Below are 17,660 nucleotides of genomic sequence, written 5' to 3'. Positions count from 1 at the left end.
AATGCTTTTTTTCATTTGCATATATTATTATGCACTGTATCACTAATACACTATATATACAAAAGTACGTGTACACCCTTTCAAATTGGTGGATTCGGCTGTTTCAGCCACACCCGTCGTGGGCAGGTGTATAAAATTGAGCACACATGCATGCAATCTCCATAGACAAACATTGGCAGTAGAATGGCCTTACTGAAGAGCTCAGTGACTTTCGACGTGGCAACTGTGATATGATGCCACCTTTCCAACAAGTTAGTTCCTCAAATGTCAGCCCTGCTAAACCCGGTCACCTGTAAGTGTTGTTATTGTGAAGTGGAAATGTCTAAGAGCAATAACGGCTCAGCCGCGAAGTGGTAGGCCACACAAGCTCACAGAACGGGACCGCCGAGTGTTGAAGCGCATAGCGCATACAAATTGTCTGTCCTAGGTTGCAACACTCACTACCGAGTTCCATTCTACTGCCAATGTTTGTCTATGGAGATTTCGTGACTGTGTGCTCAATTTTATACACCTGTCTCAGGCTTTTCTTCATGGTTCGGGCTACCCCCCCCCCCCCCCCCCCACATACAGAAATGTCTTGTCAAGATTGGTGTGGAAGAACTTGACTGTCCTGCACAGAGCTCTGACCTCAACCCCATCGAACATCTTTGGGATGAATTGGAACGCCGACTGCAATCCCGACCTCACTAATGCTCTTGTGGCTGAGTGGAAGCAATTCCCCGCAGTAATGTTCCATCATCTAGTGGAAAGCCTTCCCACTACAGTAGCAAAGGGGGACCAACTCCATATTAATGTCCTTGATTTTGGAATGAGATGTTTGACGATCAGGTGTCCTAATACCTTTGTTCATGTAGTGTACTTCTGTCATGCCACTAAAAGCCATATCTGCAAGTCTGATTTGTCCGTCGTAACCCCTTAGTCCTTCATGTTAGGACGTGAAATTTCTAATCCTTTCACGTAAAAAAAACTAAACAGTACATTTGTACATGCAAGCAACTGTGCGAAAGCATTGGCATGTGAACACAAGGAGCGTAGAATAGTGATGACACAGAGTGCTCCAATAACCGCAGAAACTTAGAATACTGTAGATACGTTAGATAAGGGCATGTTTGTTGTCCCCTTGCTTCTCCGTGGCTGGCTTTGAGTCATGCGCTTTTATTACTGTTGGGCACAAGACAGGCCAACTGATTAACTGTAACCAGCCAGACGGGCAGGGAGCTTCTTTGCAAAGCGGCATGGCCTTGTATCGGTCTGTTTGCACTGTGAGGCAGGTGACCTGAGAGCTGCCTGAGGTTAATTTGCTCAGGGAGAGTTCTGCTCTTTGTAGCAACAACATGACTAACTGTAGTCTAAGCCACACCTTGACTAACCCGGACCTTTTATTTATCTATCCAATCAGCTGGCCCCTCCGCTGGCTGAGCCAGAAGTTCCTGCTGCAGATGTGAGTTCAACACCCATATTGGCCCTGGGCCTCAGCATATGGGTTGTTGTTGAATATACTGTAGTTGGTAGATTGTCCGTCCTCTACGTTGTGGTGGCCGCATTCCATTACAGTAGTCATCACTCCTCCCCGCTCATCTAGATGGAACAAGTCAAATCCTTCCCCACGTCTTTCCTTTTTCAGGTCCGACTCACCAAAACACACATAACAAACGCCAATGTTTCCAGCTTGTGGACTTTCTATAATACTGTGAATCGACATATGTTTGTCCCTCTCTCCCTCCCTCTGTTCATCCCTCCATCCCAGTCCAGTTTCCTGACCTTCTTTCTGCAGGGTTTTGGAACTGCGCGCTGGGTGTTTTTCCACGGCAGATGGGAACATGGGTTTACACTGTGTCCGTGGCCTTACTAGCACACAACACTGACTCCATTATGTAACCTGGATAGGGCTGGGTTTTTTCTCATGGCTTGAGTTGTGTTTCTGCCCCTGGCAGCTTCTAGCTACCTTATGTAATTAACATGGTTTCATTTGTGTGACGACTGCAAAGTAACAAGGGAGATACTCTGACCTGTACAGTTTATCGGTTGAAATGTATCCAATATTAAAGGAGTGAGCAGCAATATTTAAGCCTTGTTTAACATTGTTAACGTAAATGTTTTAAATGAAAAGGGTTTTAAATTAATGACCTTTTGTTCCGGCAGCAAGCCACCTTATGTTTTTAGTTTTTTTTCTCGTCTCTAAGCCTGCATGGTTACGTTCCTACCCCACATCCACCCCAACACACCACCCACCTCCCTCTGTTAACTGCATGATGTCATTTGGCCCAGTTTCCTGCATGTCAGGAAAGTGACTAATGTGCACAGTATTAACACCCCTCTTTTGTTTTGTTTTTGTTTTCCCTAATTTCCTTTTTGGACTTGATTTGCTTTCTGTTAACTCACCTCACCCTCAGGAGCTTGACCCCAACCAGCCCGAGAAGCAACTGGAGGACCAGAGGAGGGTAGGTAGAGTCCATTCTGGTCTGATCCTTTCTGGTCCAGTGTCCCCCAACACTGCTCTCTCTGGCCCACCATTGCTGGGCTGGTTGTCTTAATGCATTGATGCACCACTCTGCCCTCGCCTGCAGCCACTCTGCTTCCACAGCATGCCCACCTACTCACAGGGTTACCCCCCTACTAACTAACTGGCCACTGGGTGTGAGTGTCAATGGGTTTAAAGAGGAATATACAAAACTGATATGTATAAATATGAGTTGGAACATTCCGAGGCTCATGCAATACCAAGTATCGATGGAACTGCAGTTTGGATGCAAGTTATCTAAGTAACAGAAGGTTGGGCTGCAGTAAGAAGTTCATACCAAGGATGATTTAGCTATTTTATTTTGAATTTTATGACCCCATGAAATATAAAAAATATATTTAAAAAATGATTTGATGAAATTGTTAATTTGGCCTTACTTCTATTAGCCCAAACAAATGCATTGAATAAAAGTTTCACTACATAGAACAACAAATAAGAAGTGTCTGTCCTATATCTGTGAGATATTTTTTTTTTTTATTCGATTATTTATGTATTCAACCCATTATTTTATACACTAAACTGTATATACTTCCATACATTTTTTTCAACGGGTAGCGGTGGACTTCAGACGAGTCTTGTGAGGTATCCTACAGCAAAACAACCGACGTGTTCGTGAGAGTCTCATCTTCCCACAGATGGGTCTTGGTGTGTAGCCCAACTGTTTGGCCTCTACAGACAGAAGTTGGCAGATCGGCTGTACCGACTTCAGACGAGTCCCAAAGGCTTGTGGAGCAAAATGGAGAACACTATTGTGTTCGTGACAGTCTCATCTTTCCATAGAGGGGTCATAATAGTTTGAAGGCCAAACCGTTCGGACCCTCTAGCTCTGTCACCTTTCACTGCAGATGGGGGAGTGGTGCGGTGGATTGAGACGCATCCAATGCAAAAAAACGTATATATCTCTAGTTTAAACTGACAGATTTTATGGGGATTATTTAGTATTATCCTAATTTGATGTCCTTGGGGGCGCAGACATCGACTCTAGGGTTTATCTCATGATGATGATGTAGGCTTCATCCTCTGACATCACCTCTTTCCACCAGGGTGAAGCCCTGAGGCAGATTCTGGTGAATCGTTACTATGGGAACATCAAGCCTGGGGCCAGAAGGGACAGTGTGACGACGTTCATCAATGGTCATGTCCCCCCTGGAACAGAAGGGAAACCTCGAGCAGGTACCTGTGTGTCAATGTATCTCTGTGACACTCTGTATCTGTTTGTCTGAAGTGGCTGACGTAGAGTATACAGTGGAGTCATTTTGAACACTATATTTTTGAGATGTTATTTTTTACTTGTCACACAAAATATTTTTCTCTGAACAATTGGATTAGTATAAAATAATATATATATGTGTATGTATACATATACAGTTGAAGTCGGAAGTTTACATACATCTTAGCCAAATACATTTAAACTTAGTTTTTCACAATTCCTGACTAAATTCTAGTCAAAATTCCCTGTCTTAGGTCAGTTAGGATCACCACTTTATTTTAAGAACGTGAAATGTCAGAATAATAGTAGAGTGATTTATTTCAGCTTTTATTTCTTTCATCACATTCCCAATTGGTCAGAAGTTTACATACACTCAATTAGTATTTGGTAGCATTGCCTTTAAATTGTTTAACTTGGGTCAAATGTTTCGGGTAGCCTTCCACAAGCTTCCCAAAATAAGTCGGGTGAATTTTGGCCCATTCCTCCTGACAGAGCTGGTGTAACTGAGTCAGGTTTGTTGGCCTCCTTGCTCGCACACGCTTTTTCAGTTCTGCCCACAAATGTTCTATAGGATTGAGGTCAGGGCGTTGTGATGGCCACTCCAATACCTTGACTTTGTTGTCCTTAAGACATTTTGCCACAACTTTGGAAGTATGCTTGGGGTCATTGTCCATCTGGAAGACCAATTTGCGACCAAGCTTTAACTTCCTGACTGATGTCTTGAGATGTTACCTCAATATATCCACGTAATTTTCCATCCTCGTGATGCCATCTAGTTTGTGAAGTGCACCAGTCCCTCCTTCAGCAAAGCACCCCCCACAACATGATGCTGCCACCCCATGCTTCACGGTTGGGATGGTGTTCTTCGGCCTCCACTTTTTCCTCCAAACATGACGATGGTCATTATGGCCAAACAGTTCTATTTTTGTTTCATCAGACCAGAGGATATTTCTTCAATGATCTTTGTCCCCATATGCTGTTGCAAACCATAGTCTGGCTTTTTTGGGGCGGTTTTGGAGCAGTGGCTTCTTCCTTGCTGAGCGGCCTTTCAGGTTATGTCGATATAGGACTCGTTTTACTGTGGATATAGATACTTTTGTACCCGTTTCCTCCAGCATCTTCACAAGGTCCTTTGCTGTTGTTCTGGGATTGGTTTGCACTTTTCTCACCAAAGTACGTTCATCTCTAGGAGACAGAACGCATCTCCTTTCTGAGCGGTATGACGGCTGCGTGGTCCCATAGTGTTTATACTTGCATACTATTGTTTGTACAGATGAACGTGGTACCTACAGGCGTTTGGAAATTGCTCCTAAGGATGAACCAGACTTTTGGAGGTGTACAATTTCTTTTCTGAGGTCTTGGCTGATTTATTTTGATTTTCCCTTGATGTCAAGCAAGGAGGCACTGAGTTTGAAGGTAGGCCTTGAAATACATCCACAAGTACATCTCCAATTGACTCAAATGATGTCAATTAGTCTATCAGAAGCTTCTAAATCCATGACATAATTTTCTGGAATTTAAAAAAATCTGTTTATAGGCGCAGTCAACTTAGTGTATGTAAACTTCTGATCCACTGGAATTGTGATACAGTGAATTATAAGTGAAATTATCTGTCTGTAAACAATTATTGTTACAATGACATGTGTCATGCACAAAATAGATGTCCTAACCGACTTGCCAAAAAAATCATAAAACACGGGACGAGATGTTAAAAACTGTCCATTGTGCCAATAGATGGAATGCACTCACATGAGATTGTGAGACCGTGATGTTGACAGAGTGGCATGGGAGGTTTATTTCTTAGACTGGGGTAAGATGTCAATTTTGGGACACATCCTCAGTAGTGTGCCTTCGAATCAGTGGGTGTTTCGGCCTTTAATCACTAAACACCCTCATCAAAGGTGGCCAGCTAACGGGTAATCAAGCCTTAGCTTGTGTCCCATGCCCAATTAAGATGTCCCACTGGACTATGCAAGGCAGGGGCGTCCTCTTCCCTGAGCCAGCCATACAGCTGACCGCATACCTCATATGCCCTCCTCAAATTGGAGGGATCTGAATTGGGTTCTCAGGTGGGGGTGGGGGGGTCATGAAGTTAAAGCCCAGCAAGGGTCCTTCCGTTTGATCCAGATCCACTGGCTGCCTCTTTCAGCTGCTTGAGAAACTGCTCTGACGGTCTGCCGCAGAGCCTGTCCATGGATTCCAAGTTCTTTCAGCAACCTGATGATGGAAGAAGCCACGAATCCTCTGCATCCCACTTCAACTGGCCAGACCTTTGCATTCCAGCCACGCTGAGTTGCGTCTGCTGCCAACTCTGTGTAACGCAGTTTCTTACGCTCGTAGGCCTCTTCAACAGAGTTTTCCCACGGGACTGTGAGCTCTATGATGTACACAGCCTTTCGTGAAGGGGACCAGAGTACCATGTCTGGCCTAAGGTTGGTAGAAGCAATCTCAAAACTACATTTTGTTAACAAGAAATTTGTGGAGTGATTGAAAAACTAGTTTTAATGACTCTAACCAAGTGTATGTATACTTCCGACTTCAATTGTATGTATGTATGTGTGTGTATATATGTGTGTGTATATATATATATATATATATATATATATAGCATTTGGACACATCTACTCATTCAAGGGTTTTTCTTTATTTTTACTATTTTCTCTGCTGTAGAATAATGGTGAAGACATCAACACTATGAAATAACACATATGGAATCAGGTAGTAACCAAAAAAGTGTTAAACAAATCAAATTCTTCAATGACAGCTTTACACACTCTTGGCATTCTCTCAACCAACATCATGATGTTGTCACCTGGAATGCATTTCAATGAATGCATAATTAACAGGTGTGCCTTCTTAAAAGTGAATTTGTGTCAATTATTTCCTTCTTAATGCATTTGAGCCAAACAGTTGTGTTGGACAAGGTAGGGGTGGTGTACAGAAGATAGCCCTATTTGGTAAAAGACCAAGTCCATATTATGGCAAGAACAGCTCAAATAAGCAAAGAGAAATACAGTCCATCACTACTTTAAGACATGAAGGTAAATCAAGCCGGAAAATCTCAAGAACTTTGAAAGTTCCTTCAAGTTCAGATGCAAAAACCATCAAGCGCTATGAAGAAACTGGCTCTCATGAGGTCCGCCAGACGCAGAGGTCCGGAAGACGCAGAGTTACCTCTGCTGCAGAGGATAAGTTCATTAGAGTTACCAGCCTCAGATATTACAATAAATGCTTCACAGAGTTCAAGTAACAGACACATCTCAACATCAAAGGAGACTTCGTGAATCAGGCCTTCATGGTCGATTTGCTGCAAAAAAAACTCTACTAAAGGACACCAATAATAAGAAGAGACTTCCTTGGGCCAAGAAACATGAGCAATGGACATTAGACCGATGGAAATCTGTCCTTTGGTCTGATGACTCCAAATTTGAGATTTATGAGACCCAGAGTTGGTGAAAGGATGATCTTTGCATGTTTGGTTCCCACCGTGAAGCATGGAGGGGGTGTGATAATGTGGGCTTTACAGGTGACATTGTCAGTGATTTATTTAGAATTCAAGGCACACTTTTAAAGTTTCCTGAAGTGCAGTCGCAAAAACCATAAAGTGCTATGATGAAACTGGCTCTCATGAGGACCGCCACATGAATGGAAGACCTAGACTTACCTCTGCTGCAGAGGTTAAGTTCATTAGAGTTACAATTCTCAGAAATTGCAGCCCAAATAAATGCTTCACAGAGTTCAAGTAACAGAGACATCTCAACAACAATTCAAGGCACGCTTAATCAGCAGGGCTACAACAGCATTCAGCAATACACCATCCCATCTGGTTTGGGCTTAGTGGGACTATCATTTGTTTTTCAACAGGATAATGACCCAACACATCTCCAGGCTGTGTAAGGCTATTTGACCAAGAAGGAGAGTGATGAAGTCCTGCATCAGATGACCTGGCCTCCACAATCCCCTGACCTCAACCAAATTGAGATCGTTTGGGATGAGTCGGACTGCAGAGTGAAGGAAAAGCAGCCAACAAGTGCTCAGCATATGTGGGAAATCCTTCAAGACTGTTGGAAAAGCATTCCAGGTGAAGCTGGTTGAGAGAAAGCCAAGAGTGTGCAACGTTGTCATCATGGCAAAGGGTGGCTATTTGAAGAATCTCAAATATAAAATCTATTTTGATTTGTTTAACACTTGTTTTGGTTACTACATGATTGCATATGTGTTATTTCATAGTTTTGATGTCTTCACTATTATTCCACAATGTAGAAAATAGTACAAATAAAGAAAAACCCTTGAATGAGTAGGTGTTCTAAAACTTTTGACCGGTAGCTTGTGTGTATATATATATATTTGTTTTGTATACAATATAGCTCATCTTTATCAAGGGACCCAACTGTACATCTCAATACCTCAGAGTACTAAAGCTTGTTGACGTGTTCCAGACTCTAATCAGGATGATGAGTCATGGTTAGTCTCTTCTCTACGCCTGGAGAATAGGAATGAGTTCCTTCCTGTTCACGCTTGTGTCTGCATGCCTGCCTGCCCCCACCATGTCCGCCATTAAGACTTTGGACCCAGGCTCTGTCCCTCAGCATTTGAGCACTCTCCTCTGACTGAGCCAAGCCGTGCTGTTGCCAGGCGACCAGAGAGACGAGCTCTTGATTAGAATATTTCGTGGAGTGTGGACACCTGCTCCCACAGCCAGAGAGTGGCCCTCTGGGGTAACATTATCACACATCTGCGTCCTTGTGTGGCTGGAGCAGGTGTCATCACTGGACAAGGCTAGCTAGTCTTAGCTAAGAAATACAGCTATTTTCAAGACATGGAATGATCATCACTACACTTTTGGCATACGGTTTTTGGTTTAGTTTAGAGAGCATATCCATCAAGATTCATCTCATTAAATGATATAATAAGCTAATAATGCAGTGAATCAATGAACAGGAAAGAGACAGACTGACCTCTTTAAACTGCCCGTCAAGCAATCCTCTTGATTGAGGAAATCCCTGTGAGATGATGCAATTGTACTTTTACTCTCATTTACAGTGACAGGTTCACATCTCTGTCTCTCTGTCCCTGTCTGTCTCTGTCTCTATCTCTGTCTCTGTCTCCTTCATTCCTTCCTTCCTTCCTTCCTTCCTTCCTTCCTTCCTTCCTTCCTTCCTTCCTTCCTTCCTTCCTTCCTTCCTTCCTTCCTTCCTTCCTTCCTTCCTTCCTTCCTTCCTTCCTTCCTTCCTTCGTTTGTTTGTTCTGGCTCTTGATGACTATCTGCCTGTCCCGCTCTCCCCGTCACTCTCTCCCTGTCCCTCCCCAGTGGTGAGTTCAGGGGCGGCCGCAGCCCGAGGGGAGTTGACCCTGCATGAGGTCCAGTGCCGTCTGGATAAAGAGGGTGCATCCGACCTGGTAATTGACCTCATCATGAACGCCACGAGCGACCGAATCTTCCAGGAGAGCATCCTATTGGCCATCGCCCTGCTGGAGGGCGGGAACACGGTCATCCAGGTGAGAATTAACCCGTGCCAGGGGCACAATGTAATATGAGTAGAACATGTTAGAAAAGAGGTAGAGTGGGAGAGACTGGGCCCAGAGGAGAAGTGGAGGCAGAGCAGGAACTAATGGTCTATCTGCTGGGAGAGGTCCAAGCTCTAAGCTCTGAGTAGCTCCCCAATGCCTCACTACCTCCCCTCCTCTCAGCCAGCCAGAAGGGGTTGCTATGGCAACAAAACCAATTACTTGTCTGACCGCACAGCAAGGTTAAGAGAGGAACATGGGGATAGTGGTGGGGAGCGGGGTGGGTGATTGTTGGGCAGTTGCATTTTCTTACTTTGAACCTGTGTTTTTTGAGAGTGTGTGTATCTCTGTGTGAGTTAATGCGTTAACAGGCCTGTTACGTAATAGGGCTTGTATTTGTATAGTGGTTTTACCTGATGAACCCTGGCTTGGCTTCCCACTGCACAGGCAGTTTACTCAAAGGAACTCACATATGACTCCTGTTATATAACCACAGCATGTCACTGGCTGAATAATGCAGAGACCACAGAGCCTTATTAACTGCGTCTCACTGAGCTGTCAGAACAAGGGGAGGAGGAGCAGCCCTGGGAGCCAAATGTTCTAGAAAGACCAGACACCTGTTGAAAACCACACCCTAGTTTGTAGTCCTCCATCCCACTGTCTCACCTCACATAGATCCACATATCACACACATACACACCCAGGGCAGCTGTTTATATGTAGATCTGTTGAGTGTTTTGATCAAGTTGGGTTCAAAAGGCTATATGTCTTCCTCTTTTGCTGATAGTAGATAACAGTGGGTGTGTGCCATGAGTGTGTATTTCTTTTGGCATTGTGGCGATGCGCCCTGTGAAGTTTGGGTTAATATTTGCAAAGTTGTGTGTGTGTGTGTTTGGTTGGTGGTTACCAACCTCATGCAAGAGTGTTCATTCTGAAGAGTTTCTCACTGCAGTGTGGGTGTGTGAGAGAGTTGAGCCGGGGAATTACTGCCATTACTCATTGAGACTTCTATTGTAAGGGGATCGCTGATCCTCATGCCTTTTTTTAGTTGAAGCATAATTTACTCCCACTCTTAAACACCATTATGCTATCCTGCACACGCACCGGGGCCTTGGAAAGGACCTCCCTGCAGGAAAACATTACAGGTAGTAGTCAGGGAAAGAGATTGGCAGGATAATGTATTATTTGGAGGGGGTGGAGGTGGGGTTCTCTCATTGTAGCCAAGGAGCCTGCACAACTACACACAGGGCTTCTTTCTTTCATAATCCCAGATTGTTTTTTCACTCACAATTTGCAGGGGACAAGTCAGCTTTGTTGCGGGATCACGTATGGTGCTGAGTGAATCATATCAGCAGTCGCATCACATTTCTGTCTCTTAGAAAATGCTGGACCTCTCTTCAATGACAAAAAGGCTCTTGATGTCAATTTTTTTGTGGTAATCTGGGGCAGTTGCCGGGCCAACGGGAAAGCAGTAGGGAAGGAGGGAGTAGTATGAAGGGCCAGTAGTATAAAGGGCCAGTAGTATGAAGGGCCAGTAGTATGAAGGGCCAGTAGTATGAAGGGCCAGTAGTATGAAGGGCCAGTAGTTTGAAGGGCCAGTAGTTTGAAGGGCCAGTAGTATAAAGGGCCAGTAGTATGAAGGGCCAGTAGTATGAAGGGCCAGTAGTATGAAGGGCCAGTAGTATGAAGGGCCAGTAGTATGAAGGGCCAGTAGTTTGAAGGGCCAGTAGTATGAAGGGCCAGTAGTATGAAGGGCCAGTAGTATGAAGGGCCAGTAGTATGAAGGGCCAGTAGTTTGAAGGGCCAGTAGTATGAAGGGCCAGTAGTATAAAGGGCCAGTAGTATAAAGGGCCAGTAGTATAAAGGGCCAGTAGTATAAAGGGCCAGTAGTATAAAGGGCCAGTAGTATGAAGGGTGAAAGGGAAAGAGCTGAGGTGAGCTGCAGCCCTGCAGGGGGAAAGAGGAAGTGCGTTAGTGAAAACCAAGATGATTTATTTATATTTGCACACAAGAACATACAAAACAATATGATAAGAGTTTAAAAGGCAAAAGAAAGGACCTCCTGAGTGGCACAGCGGTCTAAGGCACTGCATCGCAGTGCTAGAGGCGTCACTACAGATCCGGGAGACCCATGAGGCAGCGCACAATTGGCCCAGCGTCGTCCGGGTTAGGACAGGGTTTGGCCGGCCGGGATGTCTTTATCCAATCGTGCTCTAGCTACTACTCTGGTGGGGCTGGTGCATGCATGCTGACACGGTCGCCAGTTGGACGGTGTTTCCTCCGACACATTGGTGCGGCTGGCTTCCGGGTTAAGTGAGCATTGTGTCAAGAAGCAGTGTGGCTTGGCAGGGTCGTGTTTCAGAGGACGCATGGGTCTCGACCTTCGCCTCTCCCGAGTCCGTACGGGAGTTGCAGCGATGGGACAAGACTGTAACTACCAATTGGATGTCACGAAATTGTGGAGAAAAAGGGGTAAAACGTTTTTTTTTAAAGGCAAATGAAAAGAGCATGTGCAGGAGAGGTAGAAAACACAGAGGTGTGTCAGGCCCCTCCCTGTTTCAAAATATTCTATATTAAAAACAAACAGAAAAGGTATCCAGATTTTTAAGACTAAGAATATTATTTTGCAACCCAGGCAGGCTAAGGCTGTAGTATTGAGCCAACCAACCCACAGGAGCAAGGAAGCAGAGGCTTGTACTGCACATTGGCTACTGGTGGTCACCTGTATGGAGATATCTATCACCTGTGGCTACTCCCGTTCAGAGCCTTAAAGTCAATGTAAGGCTCTGCTCCAGCGTAGACATCCAGATAGGTCAGACAGTAGTGACTACTGCCAATTGGATTGTGACGCTCCTTGCTCTGTTTGGAAGGCTCTCTGACCCACACTGGAAGTTGATGCCCACACTATTGGCTATTACAGCACTGACAGTGGGCAGAACATCCTGCAGGCTGTGGTGAGGTCATTATGCTGTTTCAAGGGATAACTAACTTGATTCCTCCTCTGTAGACACTCAAATTAGGTCATTGTTCAGTTTTTTACTTGTTTTAATTGAGTCTGAATTGATTGTCCTTTTGCATGATGGAACACTGTCTTGAACAAGCTTGCTGGTCCACTATTGGTTATTATCAGTGCTCAAAGGCAAAACCGGCTTATTTTCTCATTTCTTCTTTGTCTTGTGAGAGTGATATAAAAAACAGAACTTCTTAGAAAACCAATCCCTTCAGGCCTGTAGGTTCGAGAGAAAAGTATAAATAGAATTGTCAGAGGGAGAGGGGGCGTTGGACGGGAGGCTGGAAACTGACATCCCATTTTGATGATAATGATCAACTCTGCCTTCTGACTGACCTGTCATTTCACAGATGAAGCTCATGCTGCTGGTGTTTTGGCACATGTGCAGATCAAATACACCGCTGGAACTCCGATTAAGGTGTTCCTAATACTTCAAAATATTTCTTAGAAATTCAGGTATTTTAATCGGCGTATGATGATTATGACCTTGTGGCAATTAAGAGAAGAGTAAGGTGTTTACATGTCTAATGCCATACTCGGCCTACTGCCGTAATCAGTTTCAGTTAGTGTGCATGTAAACATACTCACTGTTCCAAACTCTCCTGAACTCCCCCCTACAATTCCACCATCCTGATGGAAGTGGCTGGTAGGGGTTGTGATTGGAGGTAGGTGGTTTATTTGTTTGTTTTTCTATCCTCTTATACTGTATGTGACCGGGCCTTGTGTGAGAGCGGGTCTCCTTGGTTACCGACTGGTGGGCATGGTACGGTGCATGAGCCCTCCAATGATTACAGCCACAGCTCTGTCGCTCACTGAGGAAGGGAGGGAGGGAGCGGGACCCTGCGATATAAATAGACCTTACATAACTGCCCCTTGTTGATGCCAAGAGCCAGCATAGCAGTGAAGGGAGAACAATAAAAAAGAGAAAGAGAGGAATGCAGAATTACCTTGTTTTTTTTATGGAGGAGGCCCCTTTGCCAAACATTGGGGAGAGACAGAGACCATAGTGCACCCAGTGGGGTGCACCCAGTAGGGTCTAGTCTGCTGCAGAGAAGAGGATAAGCTGGTGGTTTCCTAGAAGAAGGAATCAGCAGGTTGATGGTGCATATCAAGGGCCCAGGGATAAATAAGCTCACCACCACAGCCATGCTGGTGTAAATTACACTTAGCAATGCCCAAGTACTATTGAGTATCACCTAGTAACTACACCTTAATGCCTAGTCTACACTCTTAGGAAAAAGGGTTCCAAAAGGGTTTTTCAGCTGTCCCCATAGGGGAACTGTTTTGGTTCCAGATAGAACAATTTTTGGTTCCATGTAGAACCCTCTGTAGAAAGGGTTCTACCTGGAACCAAAAGTGTTCAACCTGCAACCAAAATGGGTTCTTCAAAGGGTTATGCTATGGTGACAGCTGAAGAGCCCTTTAAGGTTCTAGATGGCACCTTTTTTTCTGAGTGTATAATAAAACCCCTCAATTTTCCCATAGAGAAAAATGTCAATCTTCCTTCCGTGTTGTGCTATTGTTGCAGACTATGACATGTTGTTATGTACCCGAGATATAGATTTTAAACCTGTTACAGATAATTGGAAACTGATCGCAAGTAAGTCAGCAAACTGACAAGTTCCTTGATATGTGTAGATGGAACAACAGGCAAATTGCCCTGACAGGGTTTTCCTTAGCAGGCTCTGTTCCTGCTTGTGCTGCTGCTGCCGTTGTTGACTTGAACATAAGGCGACAGTCAGGTGTTGGCATAATGATGGTCATCCAAGTGATCCGAGATGGAAGTACTTGTTTATGGTCACAGTCATGGAGGCTTCCCATTCAAACTAGGTCATGTTTTTAAAAAGTTGCTTTCTGGCAGTCTTCCCCTCTGTGTGGCAATGTGGGTGTTTGCCTGGTTACATAGCCACTGTTGATTTCTGATCCTAATCACCATCAATGAATGAGCCTGGTGTTGTAAACAAGGTTGACTTAACCGTGTTGAAAGAGGGACAAACTACAGTACTTTGATTAAACTTAAACTTAATGGTGGACCTCCCCCACTCTCTTCCCTCTCACCCACCTGCCTTTGGTCTCGCCTCCCCTCCTCTCTCCCCCTTTTCCCTCTCACCCACCTGTCTCTGCAGGGAAAATGGGACAGGATATACCAGCCTGTAGCACATGGAATAAAAAGTTGTCAATTAGTTTGCATACTTTCATTTAAAGTTTTGTTTTGGTTATATTATTGCTAAAGTACTTGCTGAATATGCTGAGTTGACACACTTCCTGTGAATGTTGTGTACCTGGCTGGGATTGTTGTGTACCTGGCTCGGATTTCTGTGTACCTGGCTATGTTCTCTGTGTAAATGTGTGTACAGTGCAGCCTGCCCTGCACGGTACCAGTAGAGTTGTGCCCCTGGGGCAGAGAACAGATGGTATGATTTCAGGTGAGCACAAGGAGGGTTATGTAACAGAGCTGCAGAGAGAGAGCCTCTGGCTGCATAACAGACAGGCAGGCAGGCAGGCTGGCAGGCTGGCAGGGTAGATGTGGTCAAACGGAACAACAAACATGCTAGACCTTTAGGCTGTTTACCTTGTACTTGTTAAATGGGAAATGTGCATATGTAGATAATCTGACAACATAATCATAATACGTCACTATGAAAACCTCTAGCTACCAATTCCCTTATTAACACAGAATTATCTGAAACAAAACCTCTTAAATCTGCAACATTGACTTGTTCTTCTTGTCCAATTCCAGAAATCCTTCTTCATGCGCCTGACGGGAGAAAACAAGTCAGAGATGTTCTTCAAGGTGTTCTATGAGAGGATGAAGCTGGCGCAGCAGGAGATCAAGGCCACTGTGACTGTCAACACCAGCGACCTGGGCAGCAAGAAGAAGGACGAGGAGCCCCCAGACAAGGACACGCCCACCGCTAAAGGAAAGAAAGGTCAGGGGTCAGGGTAGCAGGGCTGGTGTGAACAGCATCCTGGTCCTGTCAAGTGGGACAGTTAATACAGTGAATTTACTACACTCGGAAGATGGTAGAAATCATAACTCAGTCATTCACAAATACCTAGCTGTTTGACACTGCAGTGCAAGCTGGGGCCAGATAATGAAGTTCAAGGTCTGTGACAGCTCCAGCTCTGCTCCTGTGTACACTGTACAGTGAGACTATCCTCTATGTTACTCTGGTGTCCTCTTCATTGTGAGTGTCTCTTATTCCTCATGTTCTTCTTTTACCAGGGAAGGTGGTGGCTACGGTGGCGGTTGCTGCGGTGACGGAGGAGGTCAAGGAGCAGCTCGTGGAAGCGTCCATGGTCACTAAGAAGGCATTCACCACGTACCGCCGTGAGGCCGAGGCCGAGGAGCACCTGGCCACCGCCGAGTGTCAGGGCCCCGCCAGCACGCCTGATGACCAAGAGGGGGAGATGAGTGTCATCATTACCATCATGCAGCCCATCCTGCGCCTCATGCAGCTGCTGTGTGAGAACCACAACAGGGAGTTGCAGGTTGGTCAGCCACACCACCAGGGGGCACTACTGTGGTTTACGATGCACAAGTTAGTTATAAAGGGGGGCTGCAATGGTTGCTCAGGCCCTATGGCACACTTACAGTTTCAGTATTGGTACATTTCCATCACCAGATCGTTATACAGAAATGAAACCAGATGGTGAAAATAGACATTATTTGTTGGAACAACGTGATGCAACTGTTTCCGTATCTGATAGTGGTTGGTCTGGTTTCACTACGAGGACAAGTGTGGTTGTGTTTTTAAATGGGGAGGTTCAATATCTCAGACAGACATTGAACTTCCCCCACTAACATACTCTGTGGAGTAAGGTCAAGACTCCACATCATTGACAGATAGCTGGATGCTGAATCACCATGGCTCACCATCAGTTTTGTGCACTGTATTTGGCCTGTTTGGATTGATCCTGAGGCAAACACAGCGGGCTAAACTAATCATGGTTTAATGGTGCGTCTCATCCCTAAATAATCCAGCCATTGATTTAAACTTGAATAAAATGTAATTTGATTCGTCACATGCTTCGTAAACAACCAGTGGCGTGTATTCATGGATGCCAAGGGAAGCCAGGCTTCCCAAAAAATCTACCAAAAAAATGAAATAAAAAACAAGAATATTTAGTGTCTCTTTTTTTCATAATTTGTTTGTACAGATGAACGTGGTACCTTCAGGCGTTTGGAAATTGCTCCCAAGAATGAACCAGACTTGTGGAGGTGTACAAATGGCTGATTTATTTTTTATTTTCCCATGATGTCAAGCAAAGAGGCACTGAGTTTGAACGTAGGCCTTGATATACATCCCAGATACACCTCCAATTGACTCAAATTATGTCAATTAGCCTATCAGAAGCTTCTAAAGCCACAACATAATTTTCTGGAATATTCCAAGCTGTTTAAAGGCACAGTCAACTTAGTGTATGTACATTTCTGACCCACTGAAATTGTGATATGGTGAATTATAAGTGAAATAATCTGTCTGTAACAATTGTTGGTAAAAATGACTTGTGTCATGCACAAAATAGATGTCCTAACCGACTTGCCAAAACTACAGTTTGTTAACAAGAAATGTGCTGAGTGGTTAAAAAAACGAGTTTAAATGACTCCAACCTAAGTGTATGTAAACTTCCGACTTCAACTATATTTCATTGACTATTTAACTAACTATTTAGCAGTCTTATGGCTTTGGGCTAGAAGCTGTTCAGGGTCCTGTTGGTTGCAGACTTGTTGCATTGGTCCTGGATGGCAGGGAGCTCGGCTCTGCTGATGTACTGGGCCTTACGCAAATGCACCGCCTCTTAGGCAGTGGGCAACTATAACAGGCAGCCTTTTTAACATAGCACATTAATCATTTATATTTTCTGATAATATTATACTCAAAGCCAGTACTTTTGTAGTTTTTCAGTGGAATAACCCATTTGTTCATAGAGGGATCTAAGGTTATTGTTCATAATATTTAGAGGGAATGTATGAAGTAGTGTGTCTCTAATTTATAAGTTGTGTGTCTCTTTCCGCTCCAGAACTTCCTGAGGTGTCAGAACAACAAGAACAACTATAACCTGGTGTGTGAGACGCTGCAGTTCCTGGACTGTATCTGTGGCAGCACCACGGGAGGCCTGGGGTTGCTGGGACTCTACATCAATGAGAAGAACGTAGGCCTCATCAACCAGACAGTAGAGAGCCTCACAGAGTACTGCCAGGGACCCTGCCATGAGAACCAGGTGGGCACACACACTCACACCTCCTGCTACCGAGATCAAAAGTTGTGTTTTTTATGTGTGGATGGAGTATCATGAAACGTTGTAGTCAAATGACCCAGTGTTTGCGTATAACTGCTGTCTCCATTTCAGTAATTGCAGGGTTGGTCTTATTTGGCAGTGCTTTAATTAAGCTTTTAAATTCTCTT

General features: G+C 44.5%; 1 pseudogene; it reads left to right on the top strand.

The window, feature by feature from the left end:
- LOC115143394 (inositol 1,4,5-trisphosphate receptor type 1-like) overlaps nucleotides 1-17,660 on the top strand; it is a 151,866-nt pseudogene that overhangs the window by 67,573 nt on the left and 66,633 nt on the right.

Source organism: Oncorhynchus nerka, linkage group LG15 (genome assembly GCF_034236695.1).
Source record: "Oncorhynchus nerka isolate Pitt River linkage group LG15, Oner_Uvic_2.0, whole genome shotgun sequence".
NCBI lineage: Eukaryota > Metazoa > Chordata > Actinopteri > Salmoniformes > Salmonidae > Oncorhynchus > Oncorhynchus nerka.
The sequence above is the reverse complement of the archived record's forward strand: the minus strand, read 5'-3'. Positions and strand labels throughout refer to the sequence as shown.